We start from the raw sequence: 19,323 nt of genomic DNA on the forward strand, positions 1-19,323 counted from the left end.
GCGTGTTAGCGCTCCACCACCTAATTCTAAACCATGGTCACTCTTCCAGCCCATTCTAGAAGAGGAAATAGTCAAACTTATCTACTCCTCGAAACCTTCATCTCATACCCTTGACCCCCTTCCTGCTCTTCTAACCAAAAAACTGAAATTCTCCCTAAACCCACTTTGGTGCAGGATCATTAACAGCTCCTTAAAAACCGGAACTGTCCCAGATTGCCTGAAAGTGGGTCAAGTCACTCCATTGCTAAAGAAACCTGGCCTTGATACAAATGACTTAAATAACTTCAGACCAGTCTCCAATCTTCCTCTCCTTTCCAAAATACTAGAAAGGTGTGTTCTCCAACAACTAACACAGCACTGAACAATACCAACCTCCTTGACTCACATCAGTCAGGATTCAGGAAAGGGTGTAGCATGGAAACTGCAATCCTTAACATAATTGATGACATACACAAATCACTGGACCAAGACCAATGCTGCCTCCTCATTCTCCTCGACCTATCTGCAGCATTCGACACAGTTGACCATATTCTTCTCCTCAAAGCCCTCGAACAAAGGGCTGGACTAGATGATGTGGTCCTCAATTGGTTCTCCTCTTTCCTGCATAATCGCTCACAAAGAATCAAAGTGAGAAGCTTTGAATCCGACCTTCATCCAATCAATAGAGGAGTTCCACAAGGTTCAGTGCTCTCCCCTCAACTCTTCAACATCTACATGGAACCCCTCTCCACCCTACTCAGGAAAGCTAACATCCCCTTCCACCTCTACGCAGACGATACCCAAATCTATCTGGAAATCTCCTCCGCTAAAGACCTTTACAGACTCAACGAAACACTAAAGGAAGTCCAATGCTGGCTGTCGAGCAACCATCTAAAGCTGAACCCTGACAAAACTGAATTACTCCTCATCTCGAACAAAGAAGAGAACCCACAAATGATCGAATGGCTAAAAGATATAGACGCGCTAAATAAGAATCTCTCCCTAGCGGACTCCGTCAAATCACTAGGCATCACACTTGACTCCAAACTAGATCTGACCAAACACATCAAGATCTCGGCTAAGAGCACCTTCCTTAATCTGAAGCTACTAAGCAAAATAAAACCTTTCATTCCCCCATTGATCTCAAACAAGCCACCCAAGCATTGGTGTTATCAAGGCTTGACTATGGGAATGCAATCCTCTCCGGAATACCTAAAATACATCTTGCTCCTCTGAAAACAACCCTCAACGCGGCTGCCAGAATGGTCACTGGAATAAAGAAATTTGACCACATCTCTCCGGCACTAAAAGAACTCAAATGGTTACCAATAGAATTGCGGGCGAACTTTAGAACAGCCTGCCTCACCCACAAAGCCCTTCACACTGGCAAACCCGAATATCTGGCGTCCAAACTTAAAAAAGCGGGTCAGAACAGGAACCTCAGAAGCTCTAACTCCCTACTCCTGATCCCACTAAAAACTCGAAAACAAAAAACCAAGGACCGGTCTTTTGCCGGGAATGCACCCAAAATTTGGAACTCTATCCCCCCTGACATCAGAACTATTCCTTCTTTCCCTAAATTCAAAAGGCAGATCAAAATCCTGTTCCTTGATCGCTCCTTAACTATCAAATAGGATCATCCTGGAGTGTCCTAAGAGAGTCTGCTCCCCGCCCGGACGGGGATGACCAAAATAAAAACATGTAACGGATTTCTCCCTCTTCCTCCTACTGTGACTCGCACCTTAAATGTCTCTTTGCACTGTATTGTACTTTTCTATGCTCTGTTTGCTTTCTTTTGCACCGCCTTGTAATTATGTGAAGCGCTCCGATACCTTGCGGTATGGCTAGCGCTATACAAAACTTCCTAAATAAAAATAATTAAAATACATGGTATGCCAGAAGCGTATTACCTGTTGCATTTTGTATGAAGGAAGGACACAAATCAAATGTAAATTGAGACAGTCATCAGACTTAGTGCCTATACCTGTTCTCCTGGCCTAACTGTTTAATTAAACAAACGGTTCCTGTTTTGACAAAAACCTGGTCTTCTAATTTTTTCGAAGGAATTCTAACTCAAGCAACACGTCCATTAACTGTTATTTTTGCTTTTGTCTTCCTAAGTGGGAAGGGTATGCGCAGGCGTGGGTCCCATGCTCACTGTGCCACTGGAGCCAAGCTACCCTGGCGAATGAGGGGTGATACATTGAAACAGGGAATGCTTGTTTCCGGGTCCAGGGAGGACCTAGCCTGGCAGTTCGAGCTACACTGTTCCCATGGGGAGTGGGGGCAAAACTGGTTTGTATATGGCTGGGTCCAAACTGGTGTGGTGAGCAAACAAACTACAAATGAAATCTAAATCTGTGACCGGGGGTAAATGTTGAATTTGTTCAGCATTCTGTACATCATCTGTTCATTTTGATTTTGGCACCCTAAGTGGGATGGGTATGCCCAAATTGGCTCCTGTGCCACTAGATTCAAGCTAGTGTGGCTGATGAAGAGTGTTACCCTGAAACCAGTCCCAGGATGCCTTTTTCGAGTCCAGGGAGGGCCTGTCCTGGCAGGTCGAACTGAACTGTTCCCATTGGGAGCAAGGTCAAGACTGATTTGCATATGCCTGGTCGAAACTAGGGTGGCGTGGTGAGCAAAAAAATGATGGATTAAACACAGATCTGCGGCAGGGGGTGAATGTTTGATTTGTGCAGCATTCCGTCCATCATCTGTTCTTTAGCCAACATTTTGTAGGCAGGTTGAATCAGAGAATCTGATGGCTGGCACCTGCACCTAGATTGAGCTCAACGATTTGAGGTTTTGTAGTTTCAATGGGTCAAAATGAGATTGTTAATGACTCAATTATTATCGCCCTGTGATGTGCTATCTGGGAGAATCCGCAAGCTGACTTTAACACAGAGACTATCCTGGATTGCTTATCTAGTGTAAGGGGCTTCAAAATTCCTTGGTTTCAATATATTAAGTCAGAATTAACTAAACTGGGGAGAATTCACTTATTTTCTAGCCACACCGGGATGACCAAGTTGGACTTGGTTTGGGTGAAGAAGTCTTTCAAGGCCTGGTGCAATTGCACAAGAGCGGATTTTGAGATGCCAAATAGAACCCTTAGGGATTATATGAAGCTCCAAACCTCTGTTGTGTTGGAACCATACTTAGGCTGGGTGGACAGTTCATGGGATACACTGCTCCTAACCATATTCAGAATAGGTTTTATAAGGTGGCACCCTGGCTTTCCACTTGGCCAGTTTGATCTTGCTAAATTTTTACTAAGCAAGCCCTTGTGACGAGTCTTCCCCCTAGAGCTTGCTTCATTTTTTTGCCACTTTTATAAAGCTTTTACAAAAAAATGTGTAATTCAAATGTTAAGACTGAGTGGAATCAGAAGAGGAGGTGATGCCCAGGTCTATTTACAACAGCTAAATTCTCCATTTCTTTGTGTTAATAGCTGTGCCTGTTTTAAATGTGCCATCGCAAGGAGAGCATTCATGCTATTCTAAGTAGGAGCTGCTTTTAGAGACCTATGGCCACCTTTGATGAGCATTGTCCTCCCTGGGCTGGGCTTCTCAAGTGTAACTTGGAGGTTTTCATTCATCCTTTAGTACTGTCTGTTTACAAAAGTGCTCTCCATATTTATTGATCTTGCACAACTATATCTTTATTCAGGAGGGGTGTAACCAAGGCTTTTTGACAAATACATTTTATTAATTATATTCGTTGTATAAAGTGTACATGTCATTTTATTTATTCAATGCTTTGTTATTTTGTGCTTGTTATCATATCATGGATAAGGAATTGCTGTAAGCCTATCATTTATTTTATTTACTGTTGCAATGGACCTTTGTTGAGCCCCATGCTTTTTAACATCTATGTGACTCCCCCCCACCTCATCCACCAGCTACCCTAATTTCTTCTTGTGACGTTTATTTTTATGTGTATGCAGACAACACCTACCTGAATCTCTATCTTGACTGAGACCTTAATGATCTGCAGAATCATTTTGAGAAATATCTTTACTCTGTGGTCAACCGGATTACTTCGAAATCTCTTTGGTTTCATGTGGATAAGAAGGTGGATCATTGTATTTGCCAATCCCTCTATTTGGCACTCCAATCCGTGGACCGATTCCCTTGGCACTGCTCCAAAAACCTCTTGAGGTAACATTTGATGGTAAACTTTCTTTTGAGGCTCACACCAATAATCTTTCCTCTGGAGGAGCTACGACAGCAAGCAAGATGGCCGCATAGCTTCCCGGCTCCGCTGACCCCCGTCTCTCGCTAGAAGATCCTGTCGTATATCCTGATTTCTCGCCCCATATCCGGGTGCATGAACTACTCTGCGAACTGATGGTGCAATCCCGAGGATTTTCCGACATGGGGGAGTGGAGTTATGTCAAGGTTTCATTTGAGGCCTAGCCCAGTCTGGAAGCCGGGGTCTCGAGTGTTGGTCTGGCCGGGTCCTAGTTGAACATCAACGGACCGGGGAGAGCGGAAGGGTCCGGTCTACGGAACTTCTGACCTCTTCATGATTGATTTGCTGCCGATCTGTCGCCTGGAACTGTACCGGAGGTGCGGAGACGAGCGATGCCCGAGGTGGTGTGTGTGGGGGGGTCCGAGACCCGGGGGCCTGGCGTTCGTAGCGCCGGGGCCGTTGGATCGGAGACTTGGTGCGCACTAACGCCTACTGACGATCGGTCCCTCACGGCTTATTTCTGCTCCGCCTAATTTTACCCCGGGGACGGCGCCTCTCCGTGGGGGTCATTATGCTTGATGCTATGAGAAACTCGGCGGAGCGGGTCCAGTGCGGCCCGTCATTGCGGTCAGTGATGGCGGCCCTTGAGGCACTTCGGGCGACTATGAAGACCCAGGCCTGGAATCTGATGTTGGCGGCGGACGGAATTAGAAGATCGGGACCAGACTCTGATTTGCTGCCCGAGACCCGGTGGCCTGCTCCTTTCCGTATTGCTACCCCAGCAATGCCATTTGACCCGGTGCCTGGAGCTTTCCATGCCCCTGCAGAAGTGGAGCAGTTCGAACATGTGGAGATTGGTGATGCACCTATAAAGTCGGAATTTTTGGAACTACACTTGGCGGAACATTTCACTGCTTTTCCCGATCTGGAGACGTTTGCTCGTAATTGTGATCTGTGTGGGACTGTGTCGCACCCCCTTCCCAGCTGGTCCATCAAGATGGCGGATGCGATTGTGCCTGGTCTTGGAGTCGGGAAGGGGCATCGTCGGACTCTAGCGTCTACTTTGGGACTTGCCATCCTCTCTTCGGCTAATAGACTATGTTACGACAACTTCTGTTTGACCTTTGACGATTTTACGGTGGGGCGCTCTTTATCGGAGGGGATCGGCAAATTTGATCGACGGGGCCAAGGCTGAGACTGTCGTTTGAGGTCTCACAATATTGATTTATCGGTAACGGGACTGCTTCAGTTGGTTAACGGAGTCCGGAGCGGGCTTTCTGGTTTCCTCTGATGTACTGTTTATTGTGCTCTGCTTGATTGTGTTCACATTGCGGGGGATTCTTCGTTAAGTCGGGGGGGAGAGTTCGGGAATGTGTATGACATAGCCCTCCTCCATTTCTCCTTTTCGGGCAGGGTTTTAGTCCCTTCTCTCTTTCCCTTTTCTTTTTTCCCTCTGTTCTTCTATATTTCGGGTTCATTTTTGGGGCCACAGGCACGCTGCTAGGGGGGTAGGCCGTAGTCAAATGCAGGGGTGCAGGGTGGGGGGTTGGAGGGGGGGAATTTTGTTTTTACTATTTGTTTCTATGGCCTTTTTCTTTTTTCTTCTTATCTTTCTTCGCCTTTTCTTTTGTTTCCTCTTTTTCGGGTCAGCGTAGTGGGTCTATTCTTTTGTCAATAGTCAACTTTTTATCTGTGCCTATACTTTCACGGTACTTCAGTACCATCGGGCGGGCGCTCCATTGGTGCGACAATTAATTGTATGTTTTTTGATCCTGAATCGTATGCCTCGGCGCCACTGTTTGGAATGATATCGACCTACTGTGGACCTCCTACCGTTATGCCCGCCCTTTATGCACCTTTGTGATATTGTATGGCACCTGATCCTTCTATCTTTATATTATAAAATGGAACCTTCATTATCCTGCTATTCGTATAATATGCTATGCTGCCAGTTTTAATTGAAGTCGTGTTGTATTCGCCTCCCGTAAGGCCGAGTCTGGCCCTAATTGCTTGATTGAACTGATTTTGATTAGCGGCCAGCCCTTGTGGTTGTAGGCCCATACTTGTAACTGGTTGAAGTATCAATAAAGGTTTTAAAAAAAAAAAATAATAATCTTTCCTCTTCCTGTTTTTCTATGCAAAAGGTTTTTATAAAAATGTTTCACTACTCCCTGGTTTTTCCAGGACAACTATGGTTCAAGCAGTCATCATCTCTAACCTGGACTATTGGAAAACCTTGTTTATAGATCTTCCCAGCTACCTTCTTTACTAGCTGCAACTTATTTAAAATGTAGCTGCACCTTATCTTAGGATTAAGCAGGAGAGTAAGTGTCACTTCCAATCTTCCTGTCCTTTATTGGCTTCACATCCATAATCATGGTCTTTCAAGGTCCTCTAAGTCGGTCATAACGCGCCACACAGTCTGCTCTCTTATAGTTACATGGCCCCTATTTGCTCTTTTTATACTCCTGGAAGAAGTGGTCGTTCTAATACCCTGCATTTTGTCAGCATTCCCGAATTCAAGAAAGCTTGCATTGAAGGCTGCTCTTTCTCGGTGGTCATTTGCAAGCATGACATGCTCTCTCGCTGGTCATCCATGCCATAATGAGTCTTCTTACATTCCATAAACTCCTCAAAATCACTTATTCTCCATATAACTCTCGTGGAGCTCTGTTCTTTGGAACTAAGACACCTCATGTTTGGGGTCTTTGTGCACTTATAAAAATCAAATCCTGTACAACTAATGAAGACTTTAGTATCCCAAAGTCAAAAGTCTAAATTCGCTTTATTCGATTCAAGTATTAAATCATAAAAGCATGGTACAATAAAAACATACATCAGTTCTTTTGTATAAAATAAAAAAGCCATTAAAAACATTAATTATAGCCAAGACCTGTACGGAGTTTACTACGAGGATTCATGAGGCGGAAGCTCATATTTCGTGCCTAGAGGACGAATTGGCAGCACAGAAGGCCTTGACTGAGACCTTCCGAGCCATGAAAGAGGACACTCAATGGAAGATAGTCGACTTAGAAAACCGGTTTCATTGAAATAACCTGAGAGTTCTCCAAATCCCTGAGGGTATGGAAGGGCAGGACGCGCGCAAGTTTATTATTGATTTATTTATGGAGACCTTCCCTGAACTTACACATTGGGACTGGCAGAGAGAGATACAGAGGGCGCATCATTTGCCGTTTTCTCTCCGTTCTCGATCTGGCCAAACAGCAACTAGGCCTAGAGCTATTTTGATCTCTCTTACTAACTTTCTTGCCTGCGAAGCTGTATATGAGTTAGCACTTCCTGATAAAAAAGAGCTGGGAAAGGAGCAGAGATTTTTGTTCGACCAGATTTTTGTCATCAAACGGTTGAAAAGTACTGGCAGTTATGCCGGCTAATTGCACCATTTCAGGCCAAAGGGGCTCAAGCTTTCTTATTAAACCCATCTAAGCACACTCTATTTTTCACCTCTGAGTTGCAAGCCAAAGAATTTCTACAATCTTTGTTAAACCAAAGCAGTTGTTTTTGACAATTGATATTCGGGTCACGCTTATGATTTAATCTGTCTTACTCCTTTTAGAATGTGTAAATTTCAATGTCGCTAGGTCTTTTTTCTTGGTCAGAGCACTGGTTGGTCGGCTCTGGTGGCCAAATGTCCTTTTTTCTTTTGCTCTATGGCACCCTAGGAGTGATTTTTTCCCTTGGCATATATATAAAAAAAAGTGTTTTACTCCACCTTCTTTGTTGGTATGCTAAATGGGGTTGCACTGCTATCTTTCTTTGGATGCAGTTGTTGTATTTTTTCGCACATAGGGTGGTGTATAGGTGTTGGGGGGGACATCCAGGTGGCAGGAGCTCGTCATCACTAGGAATATTTGTCCTAAAGCCTCATTGAAGAGGTGGAGTCCGCTTTGGAGGGCAGGGGGGAGGGGAGCTCAGGGGGCTGGAAGGTGGGGGGGTTGGGGGTGGAGGGTGGGCTTCAAAAAAGAAAAGTAATCCACAGTGTCATTGATGGGTTGAGTTATTTAAGGTTATGTTATCCTAGTATTGATCAAATGTTGGTACCTATGTTCAATCCATGGCTCAGCTAGGTCTTCGAATCTGTACCGTAAATGTTTGTGGGCTTAATAACTATAATAAGAGACAAAGAGTGGCAGCAGAGCTCCGCGTGATCCAGCCCGACATAGTGTGTTTGCAGGAAACACATATACCTTGGGGGAGGAGGAAGATCCTGTCAGAACTGGGCTATGTGGTCTTAGTAGCCTCATAACAATCAACCATGATTAGAGGTGTAGCTGTCTTCGCTAGATCAGCATTACAAATAACCGGACGAGTGTTAGCTGATAATCAGGGACGTTGGGCTATCCTGGAATGTATTTTGGGGAGTAAAGTTCACGCTCTGCAAAGTATATCGCTCTAACTTTGATGAGGCCCTCGTTCTTGAAAACGTAAATGGGGAGCTGCTCCACTGGTGTTGTGGGGCGACTTTAATATTAACCTAAGTAGGACAGACCTTCATTCTTATGTTCAGATTTCCTAGACTTTTTAAGGCCCTATAACATCTGTTGGCCGATTACTGTCTGATTGATGTTTGGGGTAGTGTCCATACGCAAGACCCGGGGTATACGTTTTATTCTTACCCGCATAGTAAGCTGGTACAGCTTGATTATTTTTTTGCATCCTCTTCATTGTTCATGGGAATTAAGATACAAGTTTACCCAAGAATCACTTCTGACCACGCACCATTTGTATTGGATATCCTCGCGCTTGGGACATGTAAAGCTCCAAAGGGCTTTACTTTTGACACGAAACATCTTTTGGACAATGTTTTTATTGATCATATAAAGGGTTGGATAAAGGACTCGCCTATGGAACCAGATTCTTTTTGAACTGTGTGATTTACTACATATTGTGTTTAAAGTGTGCCGGGCTATTATGTGTTTGTAGGTTGATGAATGCTAGGTTCTTTTGAATCGGCTTCTAAATTAATGGAAGTATAGGGAATTGTGCTTCCAGCCCGTTGTTTGCACCTTTTCTGAATACTGACAGGGACCTTAAGACTAGTGCAGGCGAAGTATGCTTTGATTCCCATTCTTTTGCCTTTGGATAAAGGACTTCCTCCAAATAAATCGGCACTCCACTTCGTGTGGGGTTATCTGGGATACATTCAAAGCCTGTTTTAGAGGAGAAGTCCTGAACTGTGGATTATATAAACAAAAGCAGGTAAGATTTGAAGTTTAGGAGCTATATAATAAACTTACAACAGCTGAAGAGAATCTGGCAGGCGGTATAGCAGCTGGGAATAATATTACGGATCTTCAAACCAGCTTGGCTAGATGTATTTATTTATTTTTGGCATTTATACAGCGCGCTATTACCCGGAGGTGTCCTGGCGCTAGATGAATACTCCTGAAGAAACCGGCAAGAATCTATTGATTAAACAACCAAGTTTTAATGCTTTTTCTGAAAGTCATCAAATCGGTCATATTCCTCAAAACAAGGGGCAGGGCAATCCAGGCCTTCGCTGCCCCCAACATAAAGCTCCTACCTCCCCACCGGGCCTTCTTTACCCGAGGAACTTTAACCAGCCGCAGCCCTAAAGATCTTAAATGCCTAGGGGGAGTATACCATTGAAAGTACTCCCTCAAGCAGGCAGGCCCTAGGCCTCGCAAGGCCTTAAAGACCAGTCATAAGGCCTTAAAAGAAATCCGCTTCCGCACTGGCAACCAGTGTAGTTTTATGATTTGAGAAGAGATGGAAGCGAACTTTGGTACGCCGGTCAGAAGTCTCGCTGCTGCATTTTGCAACAACTGCATTTTGTTGAGCAGCCCCTGTTGGGCATTTAAAAGCAGACTGTTGCAATAATCTAGGCGGGACAGCGCTAATGCAGTAATAACCGTTTTTTTACTACTTTCCGGAAGGAACGGGAGGATCTTCTGAATCGTTTTAAGTATAAAATATACTGATGATGCTACGGCGTTGACCTGGGGCTTAAAGGTAAGTTGATCGTCAATTAAGACACCCAGGTTCTTAACCTTGGCGACCGGAAGTTGGCGGCGAACCCATCTCCTCAGGCCACCAGCTAGGCCTCCAGAAGTCCTTCCTTGCGCCAAATATAATGACTTGCGTTTTTGCTGTATTTAATTTGAGGCAGTTATCAGCCATCCATCTACCTACAGCCAACATACATTCCTGAAATTGCAGGGCTATTCCATCTTCCTTGCCCGGTAACACCGACACCACAATTTGTGTGTCGTCGGCATAAGATGTTAAATCAAATCCAAACGACCTGACAATAGGAGCCAGCGAGGTAACGTATATATTGAACAGGGTGGGGCTTAGGGAAGAGCCCTGCGGAACACCGCAGGGCAACACAAAAGGTTTTGATGCGTAATCACCCATTGCCACACACTGCTCTCTATTGGATAAGAAAGCCTTCAAGATGTCCCATGCTTTCCCCTGTACCCCACATTTCCTCAACCGGTCCATCAGGATCCCATGGTGTACCGTATCGAAGGCAGAGAATAAATCCAATAGGACCAACGCCGCTCTGCCTCCGAGATCCAAAACTTCTCTGATTTCCTCCGTTGCCTTAATCAGAGCGGATTCAGTGCTGTGGCCAGCTCTGAACCCATGATGGGAGGGATCAAGGGCCCGGGTGGCCCCAAGAAAAGCGCTGAGCTGGAGATTCATCATTCTTTCTATTAATTTGGCTGGTAATGGGAGCCTTGAAATAGGACGAAAGTTATTCGGGTCCGTAATTTCCAAATTAGCTTTTTTCAGCAGCGGAAGCACCGAAGCTTGTTTCCAACAGGAAGGAAATTGTCCCGTCGCAAACATATTAAAAATTGTTGTTAATGCTGTGGCAATAGGTACGGATGCCATCTTGGCTACCGTTGCCGGACACGGATCATAGGGGGAGCCTGATTTTACCGCAAGAAGCAGTTTACTAGTCTCTTCCATGCTCACTGGTGTAAACTGCTCTAACTTGGGTCCCTGGAACTCTCCCACTCCAGCCTTCTGGTTCATGCTAGGTGGGTGGCTCCTAACTGCGACCGAGAAGACCTTAAAAATGGTATTTACCTTGCTCAGGAAGAACTTGGCGAGGGCCTCGCACAGCTCTAAACTCGGTTGAGGACCCGGTACTTTCAGGGATGCGAGGCAGGAAACTGTTCTAAATAGTTCCTTTGAAGAATTACTGGCCAAATTAATCCGGGTTGTAAAGTATTCTTGTTTCGCCAGAAAGATCATTTTCTTATATTCAAGGAGGCTCCGATTTAAATTCAATTTGTCGGATTCCTTGTAGCCTTTACGCCACTCCCTCTCCAACCTTTTACAACCTATTTTAAGCCTTCTAAGGTCACCAGTGTACCAAGGGGCCGAGGGGGAAGATCTATGAGAGCGAACCCTACTTAACGGGACTAGCGTGGCGCAGGCTTGCTCTAACCATCCCGTATAGGCCAGGGCGGCTTCTTCCACTTCTGATGGGAGCTCCTCCCTGGAAGCCAGTAAAAGCGTCTCCAAACTTGACCCTTCCAGCTTATTCCAGGCTCTACCCACCTTTACCCCAGTTTGGGCCTGTTCAACATAAGGGAGATTCTTAAGTGTTATTTCAAACCTCACTGCCACATGATCAGACCAAGCAACTGGCCATGTCCCAGTAAACGCTAAAGCTGGAAGGTTATAGAATATACCATCCAACAGATGTCCTGCGCTATGTGTGGGTCCCACCACCAGTTGATTTAGTTCAAAGCCCGCCATCAGTTCTAACAAGGCCATAGTCTCGGGATCATTGACAAAAGCCTCCTCGCATAAACCCACCTCTAAAACAGTCCCCACCGAGGTTAAAAAAGCATTTGTTGCCCCAGGAGGTTGTACAACAGGCATCCTTTTAACGACTGGTGATTGGAGAGAGTGAAATTAAAAGAGAGGGCTTCGCAGGTCTCTATCTGAATATGCTGGAATATAGCCTTTAGAGAGTTATGATATATAACCGCCAGGCCGCCACCTAGTTTTTCTTGCCTATCCTGCCTATAACAAATAGTCTACGGGGGTGGCCTTAATTATATCAGGGCCAGAGGCCGCATCCATCCATGTTTCCGTGATGAACGCGATTTTTATTTCTTTCTCAATTAGAACGTCAGCACAGTCAAGGCTATGTTTCACTAGGGACCTGGCATTTATGGATAAACATTTATAGGTTATTACCTCCTCCCCTTTAGGTCCCTGTTTCGCCCTCCCTATACCCTGTATAGGCGCCATAAGGATCTTGGGAATCACTCTATTACAGACCGGGCAGGGTCAGTAATAGTGGCTGGCCAGCTATCAGGGTGAAATCGAAAACAGTCCCCCTCCCCGACGGATTCCCTGAACCCTATCAGGGCATCCCGGTTATAAGCAATATTAGGGGCCTTACCGGTTAAAAAACCTCAAGGGGTCCTGGCGCAGAGCGCAGAACGGGCGCAGACGTGCTTGCCTTTGGCACGCCTTTGGCGCGCCGGCGGTGCGCCCGCTGCGCGCTCGCGCCATCCCGAAATTTTCTCTCTCAGTAGAGAAAGACTAGACCGCTACCCTGGTCGGTCGTCCAAAATGGCGGATCTCCGCGGGAAAGCAAGCCGATTACCCCCCGAGCCACCAAACTAACTGTAACAGTCCTCTCCACAAGATAAAAAGCTCCTATAGATAAGCAAATACAATGTAATATATAAAATGTGCAAAATCGGCTTTAATAAAAAAGGTGCAAAATTGGCTTTATTTAATTTTTGTATAAATATCAAGACCATTTCAGCGTCCCTGTCAACCTCTCATGGCTCACGCCTCAGGAGTATTCAAGGCCGCGCGCTCGCGCCATCCCAAAATGTGTTCTCTCCCAGTAGAGAAAGACTAGACAGCTACCCTGGTTGGTCGTCCAAAATGGCGGATCTCCGCGGGAAAGCAAGCCGACTCGCCCCGAGCCACCAACCTAACTGTAACAGTCCTCTGCACAAGATAAAAAGCTCCTATAGATAAGCAAATACAATGTAATATATAAAATGTGCAAAATCGGCTTTAATAAAAAATTTGCAAAATCGGCTTTATTTAATTTTTGTAAAAATATAAAGACCACTCCAGCGTCTCTGTCAACCTCTCCCAGCTCACGCCTCAGGAGTATTCAAGCCTTCAAAGTATTCAAAGCTAATATCAATTTGCTGTGGAGCAACGAAATCGCGCTAAAACATCAAACCTACAAAAAAGATTGCTATGAATATGGGGTGGCTAAAAGGCGCTCCCTAGGTCAGAAGCTACGCACAAAGGAGGCTGTGAAGAGAATCAATGCCATGAAGAATGCCTTGGGTAATATAGTACACGACCCTCAAGGGATCCTTAAGGTTTTTTACGACTTTTCACAGAACTCTATACAGAACAAGGCACGGGGCATCATCCTATAGATTTAGGGCTCAATTGCTCACTATGGGAACGGTTGGATCGGGAGGAAGCGGAGATGCTGGACAGCCCCATCACTGTTGACGAACTAGAGCAGGCTATCAATAGTGTGGCGATCGGAAAAGCCACAGGCCCGGATAAGCTTCCTTTGGTGGTTTATAAGACCTTTTTTCAAGACCTTAAAACTGATATGCTTGCAGTATTCCAAGCAGCACGATTGGGGGATGCCCCACGATCTTGGGATGAGGCTGATATTATATATAAAAAGAAAGATAAACCATCTGATCTCCCAGGGTCCTATCACCAGATTTCTCTCGTCAATTGTGACAGTAACATTTACGCTAAAATTCTTGCGAATCGGCTCGCGAAAGTCATCTCCCCCTTGGTTCCTTTAAGGCAACACAGTTTTATACCTGGAAGGGGGACAGTGAACCACATCAGTAGAGTAACGACCTTATTTGATATCGCACAGGTGGAGTCTAAGGATCTAGGATTGATCTTGCTCGATGCCGAAAAGGTGTTCGATCGAGCTGCGTGGGACTTCCTTTCGGGGGTCCTACAGTAAATGGGGTTCAGCCAGAGCTATATTCAGGCTCTTCGGGGTTTATATTGATCTCCTAGTGCCAAGATATGTTCAATGGGTTGAACTTCTCAGGCAATTCAGATCTCCAGAGGCACACAGCAGGTGTCCCTGTTCCCCGCTCCTGTTCGTGCTGTATATTAACCCTTTTATAATCATGCTAGAGCAGAGCAACGAGATTGCACCTTTTATTGTCTGGCAGGATTGTTTCTGTGTTTTGGCTTACGCCGATGACATTGCAATTGTAACAGCTAATCCTGTTGCGGCTTTACACCTGAAATTGAACATATGGCACAGGAGTTTGGTTCTGTTTCAGGCTATAAGCTTAATACATCAAAAACACAAATTCTGTGCACGAGTTAAATTCTGATTAACAATCCTAGAGTAGTTAAAGAAGTTACATATTTGGGTATTAAGATTCAAGCTTGTTTAAGAGTTAATGGAGTTTAACTGGGGTGCTATTATCGTTAAGGTGAAATTATCATTAGAGAAATGGGAGAGCCTGCACCTCTCCTTGGTCGATACATCTAATCTCCTTAAAATGAATATATTGCCCAGGGTTATGTACTTTTTTTAGAGCAGTTCCCTTGGAAATACCTCTAGGACAACTTCAATATTTACAATCACTGTGTGCCAGATATCTGTGGGCCCCAGGGAAACCACGCAGAGCTGCCCGCTTCATGACTCTTCCTTGGGACAGAGGTGGGTGGTTGGTCCCCGATTTTGCTCTCTATTATTATGCGTGTATTTTGGCGAATATACATATTTTATTGACTGGAGAAGAAGTGAATAACTTAGCTGAGGCCCCCTCAATATACCCGATGGTTTTGGGCTCTGAAGTTAACAACTGTCTTAGCTGAGGCCCCCTCAAAATACCGGATGGTTTTGGGCCCTGAAGTTAACAACTGTCTGCTTAAAAGAATTGATGGCAGCTACTTAAAAGAACCCCGCTTTAAATTTCTGGGATCTGTTCTTAAAGTTTGGAATACAGTTCGAAAAATCTTGCAGATACCAGGGTTATCATACTATACACCTGCTGCTGCAGCAGAGTAACTTCCATCCATTTTCTGGGATTTATAGCCGCTAACTGGAGATCGAAAGGTAGTACCAAAATTGGTGACTTTTATCAGCCTGGGGGGGTATGCTCTTCGTTTTCATGCTTGGTGGATAAATATCACTTACCTAAAACGCCATTTTTTTTATTCTGGCAAATACAGGATTTCTTAGGCAAACACACAACCACTATGACACAATATAAGATAGTAAAAGCCATTAGGCGTCAGGAAAAAATTGGGTCTCTTTATAAAATACTGTTAGCAGCAAGGATGGATGATTTAGAGAAGTATAATTCTAAATGGGGGAATCGGCTTGGAGACCATTCAGTCTCTCTAGAGTTGTTGATTGATATTGCAGGGAAAATTTTCCTCGCAGCTAATCTAAAAACGAAGCACTATAAAACGCTATTCAACCTGTACCACACACCAGCGAAGATGTTGAAATGGGGGGGTGAAAATGATGGGAAATGTTTTCGGTGTGGTGCAGATAATGCTGATATCCTCCATATATTTTATTTGTGTCCCAATCTGACCTCTTTGTTAGGACATATGGAAAGGTTCCTGTCCGAGGTTACTGGAGTGTCTATAAAAATTTCGGTCTCCATGATGTTGTTAGGGATTGGGAAGGACTTATGTCAAGGAATGCCAATGTACAAATTTCTTTATTTAATTTTTATTGCCACAGCAGTAGCATGTTTATGTATAGCGTCCTCTTGGCTGCAGTCGCAGGCACCGCCTTTCGAGATGTGGCGTGCTAAGTTTTGTAACACCTTTAATTTGGAGTTTAGTTTGTATTCTGTCAAAGGGCTTACAAAGCAAAAAGTTAGTCTTTAAGTGTGGGGGGCTATTATTGACTGTATGATGGGTTGACACTTGCCTTTAAACAAGGGAATGAATTTTAAACATTATTGTCTCTTGGTGTAAGATGTGGTTCTATGTACTTATGTTTGACATTTTTGGTTGCATGGAATGTCCCTATGTTGGATGGATATTAATGTTTTTTTTACAGGGGAATGTGTAGAATTGCTACTACGTTTTGATTACAGATTTATGTGTATATGTATTTTGATACTGTAGATTTTTAATAAATAAAAAAAGACATTAATTAAAAAAAATAAAGACTTCAACATCATACTTTATCGTCCATCATGTGCATGGGTTAAAAATAACATCCAATCGATCGCAATGAAGGGAGGAGAGATTACATTATTTTTCTAAATCTAACAACCCCTTTCATGTACTATACAATCATTAAAGATTTCGTTTTCTAAAAGTTGCAGTTTAATAAATGCGGGTCGGCATTGTCTCGGACCCATCTCTTTTAAGATTGGCAAGATCCATCTTTTCCTTAACAATGTATAACATTTTCAGAAAAACATAATGTGAATCGTAGTCTGGGTGGATTTGTCATCACATGGGCAGAGGTCTAGAAAGCGTGCCCAATCGTTCATATTTGGAAATATAACCATATTGTGAACGTTACCTAGGCGTAAGCGTGTCAATAACATCCTATCGTACCTCCCCTTTGTGTTGAAAAGATATGGTTAAAAGATATGGTTGTGTGCCTGGTTGTATCAGGAGCAATTGATTCTCTCCGACGGTCAATTTATCATTATTAAGAAAGAATATCATGTTCTCTAAAAAAAATCATACAGGCAGTCTTTAGTTCTTGCCTTTGAATGATAGAGATGCTAACAGGGTTAAAGAAATTTTCGGGATGTCCCAGGTCGGCAACGAAGTGTTTAACATAATTAAGCCATGGGATGCATGATATCCGCTGTAAGTTCAAACAATCTTCAATCACATCCCTATTAACACCTGTAGCCGTACTTGATCATATCTTATGCCATAAAAGGACCGGCTGCATTTTAATTAGGTCGGACAGATATGACATTCCCAGCTCAGCATGGACAATATACGTAGTCGTGCTGTTTGAGATTGCTAAAAGATATCTAAAAAACGTGTTCTCGATCATTTGCAGCGATTCAACATTCACATATCCCCATAATCCTGCTCCATACAAAGCAGTTGAAATACATCTAGCTTTGTAAATTGTGAGCAATTTGGCAATGGGACGCTTTCCTGACGAAATTTGTCAGGGCTCCTGTGGCTTTGGCAAATTGCAATTTCTCGCTCTAATGGCATTCACCCATGACCCCCCCCCCCCCTATTGAAAACAATACCTAGATGTGCAAAATTGTTAACAAACTCTAGTGTAATATCCCGGCACTAAACATTTGGCATACTACATTTCTTAACGTACGTTTTTGTTATATTAACATGGAGATCTAAACTTGACATGAAGGTTACAAAACTCGTGACACTTTTTTGCAGGCCACTTTGCGTGCGGGACAAAAGAACAGCATCATCCGTGTATAATAATGCTCCTATCGGCCGTTTACCAATACGGGGTATTTACTTTAGTATCGAATACATTAAGGAATACTTAGGAACATTAGCAGTGAAAACAGATGTTAAATTTCTGTGTAAAAAAAAGCAAACACAGCACGAAAAATTAGGAGTCCCCCTCTATCCTACACTAAACATACAGAGTTGAATTCTAGGCTGCCTCCATCCTTAACAACTTTCATTGATTTACTGGAGAATTTAAGTTTAGTGTTCTGCTACGCTCTGGGATTATCCACTTGTAGATACACAGTTTTGTCTGCCTCATATTTGCACGTAAACTGTATTCCAAGTTCACCCCAGCTTTCCTCCTTGCTTCATCTCCTGTGTGTTTGGCCTATATGAGTGAAGGAAAAGTAATTGGAGGATTAGCATTTGACTCTGCACAGTGGGGTTTCAGCTACCAGGCTCAGTCCACCTGCTTACAGTTGACAGTTCAAAGAGGATACTGCAGCATTGTGTCCTACTCTGTGCAACCTTCTAAATCAGTAATCCTTGGGACCAAGCTGCTCTGTGGAAAGTGACATCATAAAACCATAACGTTATGGACATTAACACTGATGGCTATAAAATAATAAAACAAGATCTGTAATGTGATACTACCTTCTTGGTCTTGAGGTTGAGGCCACCTGCATGCCAGTCCTGGTTAACTAGTCACCACTCCTAAAATACAACCCTACGGTTTACCAAGGGACACTGAATCCCCATGTACCCACCATATTAATAGAACTGAGCTTATTAAGACCCAGCTAGAAGGAAAAAGAAGGAGCGAGCCCTTTCTTTTACTTTCCAGAGATCATAGCCTCAAATCTAGGCAGCGGTGACACACCCTTTCTTCCTTTTTAGGTAATAACATTTGTCTTATTGAACTGGCAGTTATTCAATTCATAGCGGTACAAAAGGGGGTGGTGATGGACGGAGCATCTGAACCAATCAAACACTCACACCCAGTCAACAGATCTGGGTTTAATCCATCACCGTTCTTTAGCCCACTCTGCCACCCCAGTTCAGAAATGGCCATATGCAAATCAGTCTGACCCTGTGCCTCATGGGAACAGTCCAGCCCGAACTGCCAACCCATGCCTTCCCTGGACCGGAAACAAGCTTCCTAGGACCGGTTTATGGCATTACAGCCGTCTTCAGCCAGGCTTGCTAGAATCCAGTGGCAAAGTGAGCAAGGGACTCACGTCTGAGCATACCCTTCCAACTTATGGCGAACAAAGCGGTACAAAAGGGGGTGGTGATGGACGGAGCATCTGAACCAATCAAACACTCACACCCAGTCAACAGATCTGGGTTTAATCCATCACCGTTCTTTAGCCCACTCTGCCACCCCAGTTCAGAAATGGCCATATGCAAATCAGTCTGACCCTGTGCCTCATGGGAACAGTCCAGCCCGAACTGCCAAGCCATGCCTTCCCTGGACCGGAAACAAGCTTCCTAGGACCGGTTTCTGGCATTACAGCCGTCTTCAGCCAGGCTTGCTTGAATCCAGTGGCAAAGTGAGCAAGGGACTCACGTCTGAGCATACCCTGCCAACTTATGGCGAACAAAGCGGTACAAAAGGGGGTGGTGATGGACGGAGCATCTGAACCAATAAAACACTCACACCCAGTCAACAGATCTGGGTTTAATCCATCACCGTTCTTTAGCCCACTCTGCCACCCCAGTTCAGACATGGCCATA

At 44.3% G+C, this 19,323-nt stretch overlaps 1 protein-coding gene across 6 annotated transcripts in view; it reads right to left on the reverse strand.

Annotated features, from left to right (window-relative positions):
* Nucleotides 1–19,323, reverse strand: part of TBC1D15 (TBC1 domain family member 15) — a 607,052-nt gene that overhangs the window by 162,807 nt on the left and 424,922 nt on the right. The gene's annotated exons all lie outside the window — the stretch shown is intronic.

Source organism: Lissotriton helveticus, chromosome 1_1 (genome assembly GCF_964261635.1).
Source record: "Lissotriton helveticus chromosome 1_1, aLisHel1.1, whole genome shotgun sequence".
Taxonomy (NCBI): Eukaryota; Metazoa; Chordata; class Amphibia; order Caudata; family Salamandridae; genus Lissotriton; species Lissotriton helveticus.